This window comes from Chiloscyllium plagiosum, unplaced genomic scaffold, assembly GCF_037043375.1.
Source record: "Chiloscyllium plagiosum isolate Xiang-an unplaced genomic scaffold, Cpla_swu_hap1 HiC_scaffold_43, whole genome shotgun sequence".
Lineage (NCBI taxonomy): Eukaryota > Metazoa > Chordata > Chondrichthyes > Orectolobiformes > Hemiscylliidae > Chiloscyllium > Chiloscyllium plagiosum.
In genome coordinates this window covers 13,593,446-13,613,737 of record NW_028270181.1, presented here as the reverse complement: position 1 = coordinate 13,613,737, position 20,292 = coordinate 13,593,446, and the positions used below count along the sequence as shown (strand labels likewise).

Below are 20,292 nucleotides of genomic sequence, written 5' to 3'. Positions count from 1 at the left end.
AGACTGAGGTGAGGAGGAATTTCTCCTGTGTTGCCACAGACAGCTGAGAGAGCAGAGTCCTTGTTCATGTTTCAGGCTGAGATGGATAATTTCTTGATCAGTCAGGGAATCAAGGATTATGGGGTAAGGGCAGGAAAGTGGACGCATAGGCTGTTGGATTGGCCATGATCTTATTGAATGGTGGAGCAGGCTCGAGGGGCCGAATGGCCTACTCTATGGTCTCATGGACTAGAACTCCAACCATCATAATAAACCTTCACTTCTGCCACAATCAACACACAGCGGTAGCAGACTGTGCCAACTGCAGGATGCACCCCCTTTAGCATCACCTTCCAAAACACCTGGAAAAACAAGAGCAGTCAGCACGTGGGAACAATTTCACTCAAAGCCTCTCACCATCCATGCGTGGAATTATATCGGTGGTCCCTCACTCTTGTTGGATCTTCCTAACACTGTGGGCATCTCTGCAATCCAGTGACTGCAGCAGTTCAAGAAGGCAGCTCACCAACATCATCTCCAGGGCAATTAGGGATGGGCAATAAATATTGGCCGAAACACACTCACAGAACACCCTTGTAAACCAGGAATTTGCTCACATGTTACAGCTTTCTGTTAAGTAGAAAAGCAATAGAAGTCTGAATAAAAATATCTTAAAATATCTATCATAATATATCACTTAGTCATAGAGTCATAGAGATGTACAGCATGGAAACAGACCCTTCGGTCCAACACGCCCATGCCGACCAGAAATCCCAAACCAATCTAGTCCCACCTGCCAGCACCTGGCCCACATCCCTCCAAACCCATCCTATTCATATACCCATCCAAATGCCTCTTAAATGTTGCAATTGTACCAGCCTCCACCACTTCCTCTGGCAGCTCATTCCATACACGTACCACCCTCTGTGTGAAAAGGTTGCCCCTTAGGTCTCTTTTATATCTTTCCCCTCTCACCCTAAACCTATGCCCTCTAGTTCTGGACTCCCCGACTCCAGGGAAAAGACTTTGCCTATTTACCCTATCCATGCCCCTTATAATTTTGTAAATCTCTATAAGGTCACCCCTCAGCCTCTGACGCTCCAGGGAAAACAGCCCCAGCCTGTTCAGCCTCTCCCTATAGCTCAAATCCTCCAACCCTGACAACATCATTGTAAATCTTTTCCGAACCCTTTCAAGTTTCACAACATCTTAATGCGACAAGTGTGTAATAAATTCATTCTTGTATTTTTAAGCATGTGACCCAGTACACATGTAGCACCTGTTAAATTATTTAATTTCACCCATCTTCCTGATTCCAATTCAGTTATCCATCTCAACAAGTGAAGGGGGCAGCCAGTAGAGTATACACATCTAACACAGTGGACCCTACATTTATTTAACTTCTGTATATTTGTATTATTTACAGACAACAGACTAACAGGGATGAAAACACAGCCTCTACCGGCCTTCATCAGCAGAGGTAGCAAGATGCTCCCAGAATATGGTAAGTTATTTGTATCAACTGAGGTTAGATATTTACATTTTGAATAGTTAGTTGAACTCATATAAAGAAACATTAATTAATGAATCATAATCCTGAGTTGTTTGCGAACATTGTGATCTTCTAAAAGTACACCAGCCAAAGAATTGTAATGTAAATTCAGTGGCTATCTGGAACATTCCTGTGTAGAGGACTCTGAGTCCTCAGAGGAACCAAGGGATGTCACACCTGAGGAATGTCAAACGAACCTCAGACAGCTACACCTCAAAAGAAGAGTTTCCATTCAAAAACTGAATTATAATCTGCTACGGCTATTAAGGAGAAAACTACCTGCTGTGAGTTGTGTCCCAGACTGTGAATGTGATATGAAATACACAAGAAATACATCAGACATCAACCTTAATCCCTTGTCTCAGTGTGCTACAGAGCTGGTGTGCTAGTCTGCTAGCCAGGGGTTCAAGTTCCAGTGTGCTAAAGAAAGACACAGCTGAGACCTTTCACTAGACACTTCTGACCATGCAGGTGAAAATAAATAAAGTTGTCTCTGATTAGTGAAAACAAGTCATCAGCAAGTCTAGTTCAGAAAAAACTGGACAAACTTGTTTTAGCTGGCTACAGAACCAAAAAACTTCAATTAACCACTGAAATGCCAAAGCCAGCAAAACTGAAATCATTCCCATTTCACAAACTATTCACCACAGAAATGCCATTTTGTTTTACTTTTACTTTTTGGACTCACCTCTCATTCCTGCTCTGTGTGCCTTTGTTGTGTTTTATTGTCTTGGTTACACTTACTCTCTCTTTAACTCAGCTAAGCCTTTGGTTGACATGGTGGTGCCTCACAGCACCAGGGACCTGGGTTTGATTCCAGCCTCAAGGGACTGTCTGTGTGGAGTTTGCACATTCTCCCTGTGTCTGTGTGGGTTTCCTCCCACAATCCAAAGATGTGCAGTCTAGGTGAATTGGCCATGCTAAATTGCCCCTTAGTGTCCAGGGATGAGCAATCCAGGTGGATTAGCCATGGGAAATGCAGGGATATGGTAAGGGGGTGGGTCTGGGTGGGATGCTCATTGGAGAGTTGTTGTGGACTTGATGGGCCGAATGGCCTACTTCCACACTGCAGGGATTCTTTGACTGGCCCTGGTTTCTTCCTTCACCAGTACCAGAAACATAACACAGTAAGGTGGTGATTGCTTAACCTTCTGTGGTGACCAAAGGATGTGGTGAACAGCCTATAGGATTTCTAGTTTGTGAGTTTCTATGATTCATGGTGACCAGATCTGTGACGTACTGTATTCTAACGGCAGGAACTGGCAGCACTAACCACACTGGCATGGAGCAGTGATATTTCACCTACATTAACACCTTAGCAGACAACTGCATCATGCTTCAGAACTGGCAGCTCATTGACAAAGAATCAGTTAGTTTTAATCTGACAAGAATTGGAAACTAATGAAGAAATATTAAGCATTTTTCTTAATGTCTTTTGGAACAATGGACATATTGCTTTTTATCAGTTGATGAACTGACTCAAAACTCACATGAAGGCATTCAGTAGAAAGAGCAGTCTCTCATCATTACCAGTTGAAGACACAGATACACGACTTTGCTTCTGCTATCTCCAAATACCTGAGTCAGTATATGATTGACACAGAATTGGCACCAAGTCAATTATTACAATGAGATCCATATGAGAATGCAAAGACTAAATCATATTAAAATCCATTGAAAATAATATACTTGTTTGAAATGTATTACTTCGCATTCCATCTTCCTTTTGTCTGCGTTCGTTCTTGGCTGTGACCAAGGACGACTATCATGTGTTTTCCAAGATTTACTGTAAGAGTCAGAATCAGTGGGAAGTCCAGAAAACAAGTTGGCTGGAACATTGTGTGCTGTATGAGAACACATTGTCTCCTTAACAACGATACATTGTCTATTCGACAACAACATGCTATACTGTACTACGACACATAACCTATTGGACTATGAAATGTTATCAACTGGGCTATGGCATGGTGACTACTGGACCAGGACTCATTATGTACTGGACAATATCACATTATCTACTGGCCTATTAAGTGATGTGTACTTGATTATGACTCATTGTTCTCTGGACTATGTTGGTTTTCACTGGACTAAGTCATGTCATCTACTGGACTGTGACACGTTGTTTGCTGGACTATGGCACATTGTCATAGAGTCATACAGTATGGAACCAGATCCTTTCGCCAACTCATCCATACCAACCAGGTTTCCCAAACTGAATTAGTCTCACTTGTCTGTGTTTGGCTCATCTCTCTCTAAACCTTTCCTATTCATGTCCCTGTCCAAATGTCTTTTAGACGTTGTAAGTATACCTGCTTCCACCACTTCCTCTGGCAGTTCATTTCACATATGAATAGTCCTCTGTGAGAAAAGGTTGCCCCTTAGGACCATTTTAAACTTCCCCTCTCACCTTAAATCTATGTCATCTAGTTTTAAACTGATCTACCTAAGGGAAAAGGCCTTTGCTATTGTCTAGGGTGGCACATTGTGTACTGTACCATGGCATGTAGCTCACTAGATGATGAGATGGTCTGGTACCAAGAATGAACCAAAGAAGTTGCAAAAGATGATTTACAAAAACAATACCAGTCCATACCAACCCTAGCCTCAACTCTAAATGTCATGACTGATTAAACAGACTGAGACTTTTCTCTTGATCAAAATTCCATAAGATGACCTAATAAGGATTCTGCAAATTATGGAGGGGTTTGATCTGTGGGAATTGCTTTCCACCTCTGAGATAGTGCAAGACTCAGATTCATAAATACAGTTAACAACGAGGGACACAAAGGAAACAGCTTTACCTTCTAGAATGCGAAGTATGCTACCACAAGAACTGGTTGAGGCAATTACTCTCGACATAATTAAGGGTAAGCTAGATCAGTTCTTGAAGGAGAAAGCAATAGACAGCCCTACTGATATAGTTAGTGAAAATATGGAATCAGGAAACCTTTGGGAAGCCTCCGATCTATAATAGGCTTGTTTCTGTGCAGTATATAGGCAATATAAAACTATATTTTGTGAAACTAGCCTTTTGCTGCCCTTGGTATTCAACTAATTTTTAATGCTCAAGGCAGTTCATGTTTACCGCACTGCTGGATGGCTAATTCTTGATTAATTCACTTTTTAAAATGCTTTACAAGTTAGTTTCATACTTCCAGTTTGAGCTACAAGCCTTCTTATTCTCCACAGGATTCATGCCCGGAGGGAGCTGGGAGGATAACTGCTCAAACTAATCTGCTTTCTTCTGCTACCGAGAGACCTAGCTGTCACAAATTGTGTGCTGCAGTGTTCTACTGTGTTGAAAATGAGGTATGTTACTTATCTGTATTTTTAAAGGATGTATATATTCATGCAAAGTTTGGGCTCTTGTGGTGAAGCAGTAGTGTCCCTACCTCGAGGCTAGAAACCCCAGCTTCATGTTTCATCTGCTCCAGAGGCATATCTGAAGAAGTTGATATTATAAAATAAAATATCAGTGCAAACTATGTGCAACTTATCCCCAAAGATGCTCATTATGTAGCAATTTTGCATCACTGATTAGAAAAACAGCCCACATTTACATAGTGCCTTTAACACTGTAAAATATTCCAAGGCAATTCACAGCAGTATTATCAGTCAACACTAAGAGCCAAGCTAAAAAAAGTTATGTTAGGGTAACAGACATGCTTCGAAATCACAGAGTCATAGAGATATACAGCATGGAAACAGACCCTTTGGTCCAACTTGTGCATGCTGACCAGATATTCTAACCCAATCTAGTCCCGCCTTTCTATTCATTTACCAATCCAGATGCCTTTTAAATGCTGTAATCGTACCAGCCTCCACCACCTCCTCATTCCATACATGTACCTCCCCCTGCGTGAAAAAGTTTCCCCTTAGGTCTCTTTTATATCTTTCCCCTCTCACTCTAAACCTATGTCCTCTAGTTCTGGACTCCCCCACCCCAGGGAAAAAGACTTTCTCTATTGATCCCATCCATACCCTCCACCACTTCCTCTGGCAGCTCATTCCATAACATACCACCCTCTGTGTGAAAAAGTTGCCCCTTAGGTCTCTTTTATATCTTTCCCCTCTCACCCTAAACCTATGCCCTCTAGTTCTGGACTCAGCCATGTCAGGGAAAGGACTTATCCTATCCATGCCCCTCATGATTTTATAAACCTCTATAAGGTCACCCCTCCGCCTCTGACACTTCAGGGAAAACAGTCCCAGCCTGTTCAGCCTCTCCCTATAGCTCAAATCCGCCAACCCTGGCAAAATCCTTGTACAACTTTTCTGAACCCTTTCAAGTTTCACAACATCTTTCTGATAGGAAGGAATCCAGAATTGCATGCAATATTCCAACAGTGGCCTAACTAATGTCCTGTACAGCCACAACATGACTCCCCAACGCCTGTACTCAATACTCTAACCAATAAAGGAAAGCATACCAAACGCCTTCTTCACTATCCTATCTACCTGCGACTCCACTTTCAAGGAGCTATGACCCTGTACTCCTAGGTCTCTTTGTTCAGTAACACTCCCTGGGTCCTTACCATTAAGTGTATAAGTAATAAGATTTGCTTTCCCAAAATGCAGAACCTCGCATTTATCTGAATTAAACTCCATCTGCCACTTCTCAGCCCATTGGCCCATTTGATCAAGATCCCATTATAATTTTGGTGTCATCTGCAAACTTACTAACTATACCTCTTATGCTCATATCCAAATCATTTATATAAATGATGAAAAGTAGTGGACCTAGCCCAGATCCTTATGGCACTCCACTGGTCACAGGCCTCCAGCCTGAAAAACAACCCTCCTCCACAACCTTCTGTCTTCTACCTTTGAGCCAGTTCTGTATCCAAATGCCTAGTTCTCCCTGTATTCCATGAGATCTAACCTTGCTAACCAGTCTCCCATGGGGAACCTTGTCCAATACCTTACTGAAGTCTATATAGATCACATCTACCACTCTGCCCTCATCAATCCTCGTTGTTACTTCTTCAAAAAACTCAATTAAGTTTGTGAGACATGATTTCCCACGCACAAAGCCATGTTGACTATCCCTAATCAGTCCTTGCCTTTCCAAATACATGTACATCCTGTCCCTCAGGATTCCCTCCAACAACTTGCCCAGCACCGACATCAGGCTCACTGGTCTATAGTTCCCCGGCTTGTCCTTACCACCCTTCTTAAACAGTGACACCACGTTTGTCAACTTCCAGTCTTCTGGCACCTCACCTGTGACTATTGATGATACAAATAGCTCAGCAAGAGGCCTAGCAATCACTTCCCAGCTTCCCACAGAGTTCTAGGGTACACCTGGTTAGGTCCTGGGGGGGTTTATCCACTTTTATGCATTTCAAGACATCCAACACTTCCTCTTCTGTAATATGGACATTTTTCAAAATGTCGCCATCTATTTCCCTACATTCTATGTCTTCCATGTCCTTTTCCACAGTAAATACTGATGCAAAATACTCATTTAGTATCTCCCCCATTTTCTGCGGCTCCACACAAAGGCCGCCTTGCTGATCTTTGAGGGGCTCTATTTTTTCCCTAGTTACCCTTTTGTCCTTAACGTATTTGTAAAAATCCTCTGGCCTTTCCTTAATTCTATTTGCCAAAGCTATCTCATGTCTCCTTTTTGCCTTCCTGATTTCCGTCTTAAGTATACTCCTACTGCCTTTATACTCTTCTAAGGATTCACTTGATCTATTCTGTCTATAAGAGAGAGTGAGGGCTGCAAATGCTGGAGATCAGAGCTGAAAATGTGTTGCTGGAAAAGCGCAGCAGGTCACGCAGCATCCAAGGAACAGGAGAATCGACGTTTCGGGCATAAGCCCATTCCTGAAGAAGGGCTTATGTCCGAAATGTCGATTCTCCTGTTCCTTGGATGCTGCCTGACCTGCTGCGCTTTTCCAGCAACACATTTTCAGCTATTCTGTCTATACCTGACATATGCTTCCTTCTTTTTCTTAACCAACCTCTCAATTTCTTTCATCATCCACCATTCCCTATACCTACCAGCCTTCCCTTTCACCCTGACAGGAATATACTTTCTCTGGATTCTTGTTATCTCATTTCTGAAGGCTTCTCATTTTCCAGCCATCCCTTTACCTGCGAACATCTACCCCCCCAATCAGCTTTTGAAAGTTCTTGCCTAATACTGTCAAAATTGGCCTTCCTCCAATTTATAAGTTCAACTTTTAGATCTGGTCTATCCTTTTCCATCATTATTTTAAAACTGATAGAATTATGGTCGCCGGCCCCAAAGTGCTCCCCCACTGACGCCTCAGTCACCTGCCCTGCCTTATTTCCCAAGAGTAGGTCACGTTTTGCACCTTCTCTAGTAGGTACATCCACAGACTGAATCAGAAAATTTTCTTGTACACCCTTAACAAATTCCTGTCCATCTAAACCCTTAACACTATGACAGTCCCAGTCTATGTTTGGAAAGTCAAAATCCCCTACCATAACCACCCTATTATTCTTACAGATAACTGAGAACTCCTTACAAGTTTGTTTCTCAATTTCCCTCTGACTGTTGGGGGGGGGGGGGGGTCTATAATACAATCCCAGTAAGGTGATCATCCCTTTCTTACTTCTCAGTTCCACCCAAATAACTGGGGGAGGGATAGTGAACCAGACTACAGCACATAGGATGTCAACTGTGATTTTGATAGTGCCATTCAGTGCAGAGACAGGAATAGAAACTCATTTATTTGGGGTTCAAAATGGAATTCTGATGTCCAATGCTAATTGCTTTTCTCGAAGTGGACACTGTAATACTGGATAATCCAAAACTACTTTTCATTATGTTAGTCTTTGGCTATCCTTGAGAATTTCAAATAATCTTCAAAGATTACAGGAACAGTTTTATAAGATGTACATTGAAACTCCACCAAGACAGATATGGTAGTTCAGTTCAGTAGAAATAAGACTGAAACAAAACGCTAACCACAGCAATGGTGACCTTGAAACGAACAAATCATCATAAAATCCCATCTGCTTCAGCAATATCCTTTAGGGAAGGAAATCTGCCATACTTTATTCAGTCTGTCCCACATGATTACAGACCCACAGAGACATGGTTCACTCTAAACAGCATTTTGAAAGGAACTGGAAAACCATTCAGTTCAGGGCAGTTAAGGCTGGGCATGTTGACCATGCCTGTGAAGCTCAAATCCTATGAATGAAGTAAAAAAAATCAAAAAAGAACTTGATAGTTATGAAATGGATATAAAGGTGAGAGGTCAAACTTGTACTAGACAGATACAGAGCAATGTTACTGCAAGGACAAGACGTTAAGTTTTAATTTGTTAGTTCACATATTTATCCACAGAGGTGTTGTGAATTCAACATGGGCCTTTGTGTTGTTGAGTAATCCTGAATTTTAATTCACCATGGAGATGTGATTCTGTGCACTCTGATGAGCTGCCACATTTAGTGTGGCACAGGTCAGAGGATTAACACTGCAGTGTTGCTCCTCTATGTTGGTCCTTACTCGATTCATGCATGTGGCTCATTAGTGGAACAGAGATTATGGAATTTCCATCAATACCATCCACTGAGGGGTGCATGTGTATGTTCGAATTGAGCAGCCTGTCTCAGCTGTATAAATACTTAGAATCTGCTTGGCCCCGCTCCTGTCCTGACATGGTGGAAGTTAAGGACCTCAGGTAACGGTAGTTGCAAAACCATGTTCCACCACAGAGTGGTGCAGCTTAATGGAGTTGCCACACTGTGCCATTGGATGTCAGTGGTATGACTTCATTCTTGGTATTTTCAGCCTAAGATGGTCTTCCTTTGATGTTGCTGCGGCCACGCTGCTGGACATAACGGACATTAAGTGAGAATTAGTGTCAAATGATGGTTTCACTGACTTCGAGAAAATAATTTTGTGACTGATCTTGTGAGTGTTTACAGCCAAACTGAAACAGACATCACTGGGTTACTTCAACTCAATGAAACCTTCCTTTCATACAGCAACAGAAAAGCATACTATGGTTGAAAACTAACACATTGAGATTATTCATCTGCTGCTTTGTACTGACATGCTTTGAATATGTGTGTGTGTACGTCTGTGTATGTGTGAATGTGGGTGTACGTGTGTGTGTATGTCTGTGTGTGTACGTGTGTGATGTGTGTCAGTGTGTCAATGTGTGTGTGTGTCAGTGTGTCAGTGTGTGTGTCTGTGTGTGTATCAGTGTGTCAGTGTGTCTGTGCATGTGTGTGTATGTGTGTGTGCATCAGTGTGTCTGTGTCTGTGTGTATATCAGTGTGTTAGTGTGTCTGTGTGTGTGCATCAGTGTGTCTTGTCTGTGTGAGTATGTGTGTATCAGTGTGTATCAGTGTGTCTGTGTCTGTGTGAGTATGTCTGTGTGTGTCAGTGTGTCTGTGTGTGTGTGTGCATCAGTGTTTCTGTGTGTGTGTTTCTGTGTGTGTGTGTGTGTTTGTGTCTGTGTGTGTGTTTCTCTGTGTGTATCAGTGTGTGTGCGTGCATCAGTGTTTCTGTGTGTGTGTCTATGTGTGTGTTTCTCTGTGTGTATCAGTGTGTGTGTGTGTGTTTGTTGGCTTTTCAACATTGAGTCTGGGCTTCGAAGCAGCTGACTAAATATTTCATGTCCGACAAGATGAAAAGATCCAAGTATTCTTTGAAGTGCAATTAAAAGTAAATCCTGTTTTGTACATCCTTATGTTTCTTATCTTAGAGGTCTTTGTGGTTTGTAACTGCTGGAGTGGATCTCTTCAGTAAAGACTTGCACTGTGTACATAATCTAAATTTCACAACTCATTCACCATGTGGAATTTAACTTTAATGTTAAGGAAAATTTGATTTGAATGGTTTCTACACAGGGAGTCTCATCGATCTAATGGAAGGTTGGTTAACTGATCTTACAGGTGGGTGATGGGTTCAAATCTCTTCACTCTCTGGGTTAAGAAATTCTCCTCATCTCAGTCCGAAATAGTCTGCTGTAAACTTAGGCTGTGACCTCTAGTTCTGGATTCCACAGTCACCAGGAATATCCTTCCTGCATTTACCCTGTCTAGTCCTGTTAGAATTTTATAGGTTTCTATGAGATGCCTCTTCATTCTTATCAACAACAGTGAATATAATCCTAACTGATCCAGTCATTTAATACGTGGGCTGCTGCTAAATTTCGTAAAAGCAGTGTGCTGCAAATCATGCAGTTGTGTGGTTATCATACAATCACACAGTACGGAAGAGGACCCATGAAATATCTTGAGATGGTCCAGTACATTAAAGCCATTATATAAATCAATGTTATTGTTGTTGCCTAGACATTATTTAAGGCACACCAACTGCATTGCACCAGACAACTGAAGATATAAGATCAATCATAGAATTTGGTCTTGAGTATCAGCTGGTTTACTGTGTTTATGCCTTAGTGCAATGTAAATGGAAGTTATTATTACTATTCAATCATTCTTTGAACACTCTGCTGTTTTTCTTCCTCCCCTGAATCTCTACAGCTTTCAAAATCACTGCTTGGCAACAGAAAAATTGTTTTTGCTACTGATGTGCTAAAGTTGTCACTTAGTTGCTGTCAATCAGATTGGAAGCCTTCAACCTCCTTGAATGCGGAATTTTCTTTTGATGATTGATCACTCCCTTTTTAAAAAGGAGTGAGGATGTTATGCTGCTGAAGCCTTAAACATTTGGCCACAGAAATGACATTCCCAAATCTGATACAGAGCAACCTACTTTCTGTCTCCCTCTTCTCTTGAATCCTGGTGTTGTTTGCAACTTTGAAAGAAGCTCAGATTCAGGAAACACCTCAGCACAGTGCCCCATCAGAAAGTGAGGACTGCAGATGCTGGAGATCAGAGCTGAAAAATGTGTTGCTGGAAAAATGCAGCAGGTCAGGCAGCATCCAAGGAGCAGGAGAATCGACGTTTCAGGCATAAGCCCTTCCTGCTCCTTGGATGCTGCCTGACCTGCTGCGCTTTTCCAGCAACACATTTTTCAGCTCCATTTTAGTTCCATCCTGACAATAGTAACTCCCTCTATCCCAGCATTGAATTCCCAAATTCACTCATTAGCTTTCTTTCTTATGGCCTCTTTGAGTGAGATTGCCAAGTTATGGTGCGGTTTAGTGTTCTAACTGAGCTGAGTTTGAGTTCATACCAAAGCGAAAGTCCATGTAATAAGATTGAAGGGGAGGCAGTGTTGTAAGCATTCTGTCACTGCACTAGTAAGCCATAACCTCTGGGGATGTGAGTTTGAATCAGAGCAAGGCAGATGGTGAAATCTGAATTCAATCAAAAAGAAATTGGAATTCAAAACCAGCCCAGAGATGACCACTGTAGGTTGTTACTGTAACAATTCCTGTGGAGATCTGCCATAATGCCATATGTCCACTGCCAAGACGGGCTCGGCAGCAGGACTACTGAATGAGCTGATCAGGTCCTAAAGAACATAGGGCTCCGGCAGGTGGTGAGGGATACAACAAGAGGGAAAAATGTACTTGACCTCATCCTTACCAATAATCTAGCTGCAGATGCATCTGTCCATGACAGTATCGGTAAAAGCGACCACCGCACAGTCCTTGTGGACGACAAACTCCTGCTTTCACATTGAAATAACCCCCATAGTGTTATGTGGCACTATAACTGCGCTAAATGGGACAGACTCTGAACAGATCTAGCAACTCAAGACTGGCGCTGATCTATAAACAAAGGCAACTATATCCCTCTGTGCTTCAACATCTTGTATTCTCTCCGTATTGAAAGAGTATTCTGATTTTCTAATGTGTCTGTCAAAGTGAATAATCTCACATTTTCCCAATCATTTTGCCAATTTTGTGCCCACTTAGTTATGCTCCTATATGGGTCCTTTGTATTCTCCTCAAAACATGCTTTCCACACTATTACTACCATTGGCAGACTTGGCTGCAATAGAGTCTGTCCCTTCACCCAGAGTTAAAAATATAAATTGCAAATTGCACAGCCTCAGCACTGATCCCTGTTACACGCCATTGTTTACAGTTTACCAATATCAAAACAACCCATTTATCCTGACGCTCAGTTTCCTGTTGGTTAATCAATCTTTGATGTGTGCCAATATTTTCCCAGCATATTAAGGTCTTATACTGTGTCACCTTATCAAATCCATAAACATTTAGGTCCACTGGTTATCCTTTATCCACACTGGTGCTACATCCTTAGAGAGCCTTAATAAATTTTCACATGATTTATCTTTCATAAAAGAATGATTTTCAAAATTACCTTCAACTGTTTTCTTAATAAAGCTTGCTAGCATTTTCACAATGACAGATCTTTATCTAACTGGTCTATAGTCTTCTGTCTCTCTCCATCATTCAATTGTAGATCTGTTTGCAGCTTTCTAAAGTGCTCGGATCTTTCCTGAATCCCAAGAAATGTTTGTCATTTATATAAATGATTTGGATGGGAATATACAAGGCATGGTTAGTAAGTTTGCAGGTGACACCAAGTCTGCTGATTATAGTGGACAGTGAAGAAGGTTATCTAAGATTACAAAGAGATCTTGATCAAATGGGTCAATGGGCTGAGGAGTGGCAGATGGTGTTTAATTTGAAGAAATGTGAGGTACAAACAAGGACAGGACTTATACAATTAATGGTAGACCAGCAGGAGACTGGAAGAACACAGCAAGCCAGGCAGCGTCAGGAGGGACAGGCAGGAGGCTGGGAGAACACAGCAAGGCAGGCAGCGTCAGGAGGGACAGGCAGGAGGCTGGGGGAACACAGCAAGGCAGGCAGCATCAGGAGGGACAGGCAGGAGGCTGGGGGAACACAGCAAGGCAGGCAGCATCAGGAGGGACAGGCAGGAGGCTGGGGGAACACAGCAAGGCAGGCAGCGTCAGGAGGGACAGGCAGGAAGCTGGGAGAACACAGCAAGGCAGGCAGCGTTAGGAGGGACAGGCAGGAGGCTGGGAGAACACAGCAAGGCAGGCAGCGTCAGGAGGGACAGGCAGGAGGATGGAGGAACACAGCAAGGCAGGCAGCGTCAGGAGGGACAGGCGGGAGACTGGAAGAACACAGCAAGCCAGGCAGCGTCAGGAGGGACAGGCAGGAGGCTGGAGGAACACAGCAAGCCAGGCAGCATCAGGAGGGACAGGCAGGAGGCTGGGGGAACACAGCAAGGCAGGCAGCATCAGGAGGGACAGGCAGGAGGCTGGGGGAACACAGCAAGGCAGGCAGCATCAGGAGGGACAGGCAGGAGGCTGGAGGAACACAGCAAGCCAGGCAGCATCAGGAGGGACAGGCAGGAGGCTGGAGGAACACAGCAAGGCAGGCAGCATCAGGAGGTAGAGAAGTCACTGTTTCGGGTGTAACCCTTCTGCAGCATCTGAAGTTTTTTTTATCTTATACAATTAAGGGCAAGGCTCTGGGTAGTGTTGTAGAACAGAGAGGCCTACGGGTTGAGTTATACAATTCTTTGAAATTTGTATCACAGGTAGATAGAATGGCTAAGAAGGCACTTAGAACACTTGCCTTCATTGCTCAGAACTTTGAGTATTGGAGTTGGATGTCATGTTGAAGTTGTACAAGACTTTGGTGAGGCCTCTTCTGGAACAGTGTGTGCAATTCTGGTCACCCTGTCATAGGAAGGATATTATTTAATTGGAGAGGGTTCCGAAGTTTTATCAAGATGTTGCCAGGAATGGAAGGTTTGATTTATAAGGAGAGGTTGGATAAGCTAGGACATTTCTCACTGGAGCTTTGGAGGTTGAGGGTGACCTTAATGAGGTTCATAAAATAATGAGGGGCATAGACAAGGCGAGTGACAAGGGTCTTTCCCATGTGGTGGGGATGTTCAAAACTAGGGGCATATTTTTTTAAGATGAGAGGAGAAAGATTTAAAAAGGACATGGGGGCAACTTTCTTCCACAAAGAGTTGTTCATGTGAGGAATGAACTGCCAGTGAAAGTGTTGGATGCAGGTACAGTTACAACATTCAAAAGACATTTGGATAAATGTATGAATAGGAAAGGTTTGGAGGGATATTGGCCAGGCAGGTGGGGCTGGTTTAGTTTGGGAACATGGTCGGAGTGGACCAGTAGGACTGTAGGTCCGTTTCCATGCTGTGTGACTCTCTGACAATGCATCCACCTTTTTTAAGACCCTAAGATGCAGGCAGTCAGGTGCAGTGAACCTGTAGTCCCATTAATTTCCTAGCAGTTTTTCCCCTTGATTGTTTGTCTTTGTCTTAAATTCTTTCCCTTCTTAAATGCCTCCTATTCTTCATTCTGTGTCTTCTCCTGCCCACTGTTAACTGATCAAGTTCAATTTCCTTTCAAATTGGGACTTTACAATATTGGTAAAGGTGCCATAGTCCCATCAGATCATAAGGCTGTTCTCTCAGAGAGAGAGAAAGAGAGACAGAGAGAGAATTGCTGGTGATGGTAGTGGTTTAGCCTGAGAGTCACCACACTTCAGGCCAGGGGAGAGTTCTTCATGGTAACCTCAGCAGGATTGAGCCTATACTGTTGGTGTCTCTCTGCATTGCAAATGAGTCAGCTAGTGCATTGAGCTAACCAACCCCCCTACCCTACCCTACAACAAACTGAAACATCATTTGGAAATCAGATCATTGGTGTTTTAGAAACAAATGTGCATGTCTTGGCTCTGATTCGCTTTTTTCTATAAGAGCTTACACGCAGCTGGGTTGGGTTTCGTTATCAGTGTTCAATTGCAGTCGGACTATGGGAGCGATGCTAATTTGATTTCTCCCTCTTTACAACCCGCTGAAATTCAGCTGCACTCTTCTGCCTCACCACACTAGTTGGGGTGAAGAGAGCTCGGTGTGTGGGTGCCATGTCACCGTATTGTAAAAACACACAAGAGTTGTTGACCTAAGGATGAGCTGTGGAAACAATAGCACCAACTATTTATTCTGATAGTTGTGAACTGGTGGAGAGTAAGGCACTTACTTCAGGAAGCAAGGTGGAGCTGAGGTAGAGACAGTAGAGAGTGTCCTGAGAGTGATGATCATCAGCAGTCTGTCCTGGTCCACCCACATCGACGCGATGGTCAAGAAAGCACAACTATGCCTCCACTTCCTCAGGAGACTAAGGAAATTTGGCATGTTGTAAGAACTCTTACCAATTTTTATAGTTGCCCCACAGAAAGCATTCTATCTGGATGCATCACGGCTTGGTATAGTAACTGATCTGCCTAGGAACATACAGTGAGATTTTTAAAGTTCATTTATGGGACTTGGGTGTTGCTGGCTGGCCAGCATTGATAGCCCATCCCTATTTGCCCTTGAGAAGGTGGTGGTGAGCTGACTTCTTGAATCGCTGCAATACACTTGCTGTGGGTTGACCCACAATGCTGGTAGGGAGGGAATTCCAGGACTTTGACCCAACAACAGTGAAGGAACGGCAATATATTTCCAAGTCAGGATAGCGAGTGGCTTTGGAGGGGAACTTGCAGGCGATGGTGTTCCCAAGTAACAGCTGTCCATGTCCTTCTAAATGGAAGGGTTCGTGGGGTTGGAAGGTGCTGTCTAAGGATCTTTGGTGAGTTATGAACACAGCCCAGTCCATCACATAAGCTAACTTTTCATCCATTGACTCCATCTAACTTCCCACTGCCTCGGAAAGACAGCCAATATCATCAAAGACCCCTCTCACCCTGATTGTAATCTCTTCCAACCTCTTCCGTAGGGCAGAAGATACAAAAGCTTAAACACATGGACAAACAGATTCAAGAACAGCTTTTTCCCCACTGTTATTTGACTTTTGAGTGGACCGCTCAAATTTTAAATTTAATGTTGATCTCGCTGTTTGTGCATCTTCGCCACAGCCGAGACATTGTATTGCTCGCTCTGTTCTCTTAGCCTTCTGCACTTGGTCTGGTATGATATGTATATACTGCATGCAGAAGACACCTAGATACATGTGACAATAACAAATCAAATCAGACTTGTCACCAGTGTCCACTGTAGAATTTTTGAGGTGAAGCTGGTCCAAAATTAACTTCATTCTCTTGTCAAAAAAAAAGCAGCAGAGATGCGATGAGCTAAATAGCCTCATTCTGTAGTTAACCTTTCTGGGTCTATTATATCTGCAACGGCTGCTTTTCAGGCAAGGTTAATGGGAAAAAAAAAGCAGACATTGGTAAAAATTACACAGCAAAATTGCCTTAATAAGAGCAACTGACAAGGGTGAGAAACCTTTTTTTTAATCCAATTATTCTTCTGAGCAGAACTTCATTGAAAAGTGTGGGCAGTGATCCCAATAGTTAATAACCTCTTCTGTAACTATTAAAGCAAATCCCAAGCTGACTTACAAATGAAAACCATCTAATATTACAAGTAATAGAAACGGAGACTTTCTTACAATTGGAATTTGCAAACTTTCAAAGCCCAAAGGGATTATTGAATTTATTTCCAAATTGGTATTTTCCTCATGCTCCGCATTCCCGCAGGAATCGCATTAACTGAACACAGAATCTTGTTCATATACTTCCTTGATGTGTCTGTGTGACTGCCTGGGAACTGTGGGTGTGCGTGGAGCAGGCAGGAATAGGAGCGGAGATAACAATAGATCAACCATGATCATATCGAATGGTGAAGCAGGCTTGAAGGACCGAATGGCCTACCCTTGCTCCTAATTCCTATGTTGATGTATACGTGCGTTAGTACATCTCAGGAGAGAGCTATCAAACAAAATAATCACATTGATGAAATGATTCCCGAATGAAGAATTTACCAACAAGATTTCACTTCTTATGACCTTGGCAAAATCAGAACCAATGCATAGTATGCACAGGTTAACATGCAAGTAATAATACAAATAAAAAGATGAATTTCACTTCAAATATTCAGTTCAACAAAGATATGATCTGCATAACCACAAGCACAAATATGGCACAAATTGCAATCTCACAGTCTTTTCAACTGCATTCATCTCATACACTGTCAGGAGTCTTTCTTCCTTGTACCTGAGACATGACTAACACCAACGTGGCCCTTTGTGCACCACTCAGACTATCTCACACTGAGGAATTTATTTGCAGCCAACTAGACATCATGGTGTTATCACTAGACGGTTAATGCAGAGACCCAGGCAATGGTCTGGGGTCACAGGTTCAAATTCTGCTGTGGCGGATGATGAAATTTGATGAAACTTTACTGCTTGGTCAGAAAACCCCGTTTAGCTCACTAATGCCCCTTTAGGGAGGAAACTGCTGTCTCTCACCTGGTCCGGCCTCTACATGACTCTAGACCTGCAGCAATGTGGTTGACTCTTAGTGGACCTTTGGGCATTTAGGAATAGGCTTTAAATACTGGCCTAGCCAGCAATATCCACATGCTGTGTGTGATTTAATTAAAAACCTCAAACAATACCCGGTTCACAACCTCGTCTTCTGACACAAACTCTCAGCTCTGTCACATACATGAGCTAGTGCAGAGAGTCATGCAGCACAGAAGAGGCCTTTTGGCCCATCATATTTGTGCCAACCTGTCTACACTAATCCCACTTTCCACACTGTGTCTATATCATTGAATGTCATGACATTTCAAGCGCTCATTCAAGAGCTTTTTATAAGTTGTGACATTGTTTACTACCCTCCCAGGCAGTGCATTCCAGAGTCTCAGCACCATTTAGGTGGAACCATTCTTCTGCAAGGCCACTCTAAACCTTCATTTCAATTGACGTCCTCTTGATATTAACATTTCAAATAAGAGGAATGGCTGTTTCCTACCCACTGGGTTCATACCCTCATTATCTTATCCACCTCTATCAGATTGCCCTTCAGTCATCTTTGCTCTGAAGAAAACAACCCAAGTTTATCCAGCCTCTCTTCATCTCTTCATCGCTAAAATTCTCCAACCCAGGCAACGTCCTTTGTGTCCCCTCCAATGTAATCACATCCTTCCAATACTGCAATAACCAGAACTGCACAAACTACTCCAGCCATGGCTTTACTAAAGTTCAGTGCAGTTTCGACATAACCTCCCTGCTCTTAGATCTGTACCATGACTGATAAAGACAAGTGTCCTTTATGCTTTCTTACTATCCTGTTAACCTGTCCTTCAGGGATCTGTAGACTCGCACTGAAGATCCCATTGTTCCTCTGAAATTCCCCGTGTCCTGGTATTCATTGAGTACTCCCTTGTCTTGTTACTTCTTTCAAAGTAAATCACCTATGATGTCCAAAGATGTGCAGGTTAGGTGAATTGACTGTGCTAAATTGCCCATAGTGTTCAGGGATGTGTAGGTTAGGTGCATTAGTCAGGGGCAAATATAGAGTAAGGGAATGGGTCTGGGTGGGTTACTCTTCGGAGGGTTGGTGTGGACTTGCTGGGTCAAAGGGCTTGTTTCCACACTGCAGGGATTCTATTCTATAATCTACCTGCAGCACTTCTGAGGACTCAGTCCATTTTACCCCACTTGGACACTGCTTCCCCAAAAGTGTCTGGGGTTCTGTTTTTTTGTTACTATCAGACAGGAAATGATCATTTTGTACAGCTTTGCCGGTTTTTCTGCATATGAAATTTATGTTTTTCTTTCTTTCTTTCTTTCTCGACATGTGTTGATCTCTTCTATCCTCCAATGTGACTGTAACCCTTCTTTGTGTTTGGCTACATATCTTCTGCCTTAACGTCTTTCCTGTTGGTGCTGCTGCTTCCAGGGGTGAAGGGATGCCTGGTCATGCAGACAGTATATTTCTCGTTATTCAGAACATTACAACTGATTTCTTTGCCATTGATATATAAACTCTTAAATTCCTTTTCAAATATTCTCCAAAGCAATTGCAACATCTCTTGACATCCTAAATAAATCACAGCGCCAGAGACCCTGGTTCAGTTCCCACCTCAGGCGACTGTCTGTGTGGAGTTTGCACGTTCTCCCCGTATCTGTGTCGGTTTTCTCCGGGTGCTCCGGTTTCCTCCCACAGTCCAAAGATGTGCAGGTCAGGTGAATTGGCCATGCTAAATTGCCTGTAGTGTTAGGTGAAGGGGTAAATGTAGGGGTATGGGTGGGTTGAGCTTCGGTGGGTCGGTGTGGACTTGTTGGGCCGAAGGGCCTGTTTCCACACTGTAAGTAATCTAAGTAATCTAAACTAATTTCACCCCTGCACTGCCTCTGGATCAAAGACTGTTAAAATACACAACATATATACTCTTGTAAAACTCAAATAATTAGACTGTTTCTTAAGGTTAAGTGCATGGGGTAGATTATTACATGGATATTACTTTTGAGGGGCTGAAATTCATGCTACAGTACAAAATATGGTATCATCAGCAGAAGTACAATTAATCTCTTAACAAATAAATAAAACACAACAAATTACGGTAACTTGATAGTGCACCATCCCACACTTGCCTTAAAATCCGAAATTCCATCCTTATCTCTGTATTCCATGAGTGCTAAAGGGAAACTGAGCTCAGCTGAGCTGCACACAAAGGGAGAATGGTTACCTGACTCTGACCTGGTGCATCTTAAACTTTCGTGCCAAATTGATGGCGAATTGTACATCAAAACACATAAAAGCACGAGAAAAGATTAATTTCCTCATTGTCACGTTTATGTACAGAATAATACCTTGACTCACAAATGTTAATCTGTTATCTGTGGAGAACTAGGGTCAACTTTTACACAAGATACATGGAAAATTCCAGATGCTTTGGTCAAAAATAGGGGGTTGATGTTCACATGAAATCGACTTTTACTCGAGTATATACAGTACTTCAAATAGCAGTAATGAAGAGGATCAGAATCCATGGACAGTTTTGTCTCTCTTGTGTCTAGGAAC

The 20,292-nt window shown here is 42.7% G+C and overlaps 1 long non-coding RNA gene across 2 annotated transcripts in view; it reads left to right on the top strand.

Moving 5' to 3' along the window:
- Positions 1 to 20,292, top strand: part of LOC122541879 (uncharacterized) — a 370,918-nt gene that overhangs the window by 274,744 nt on the left and 75,882 nt on the right. For both annotated transcript variants that reach the window (XR_015754246.1, XR_006309699.2), the window contains exons 2-3: positions 1,406 to 1,483; positions 4,721 to 4,840. This is a non-coding gene — a long non-coding RNA (uncharacterized LOC122541879). The remainder of the gene's footprint in view (positions 1 to 1,405; positions 1,484 to 4,720; positions 4,841 to 20,292) is intronic.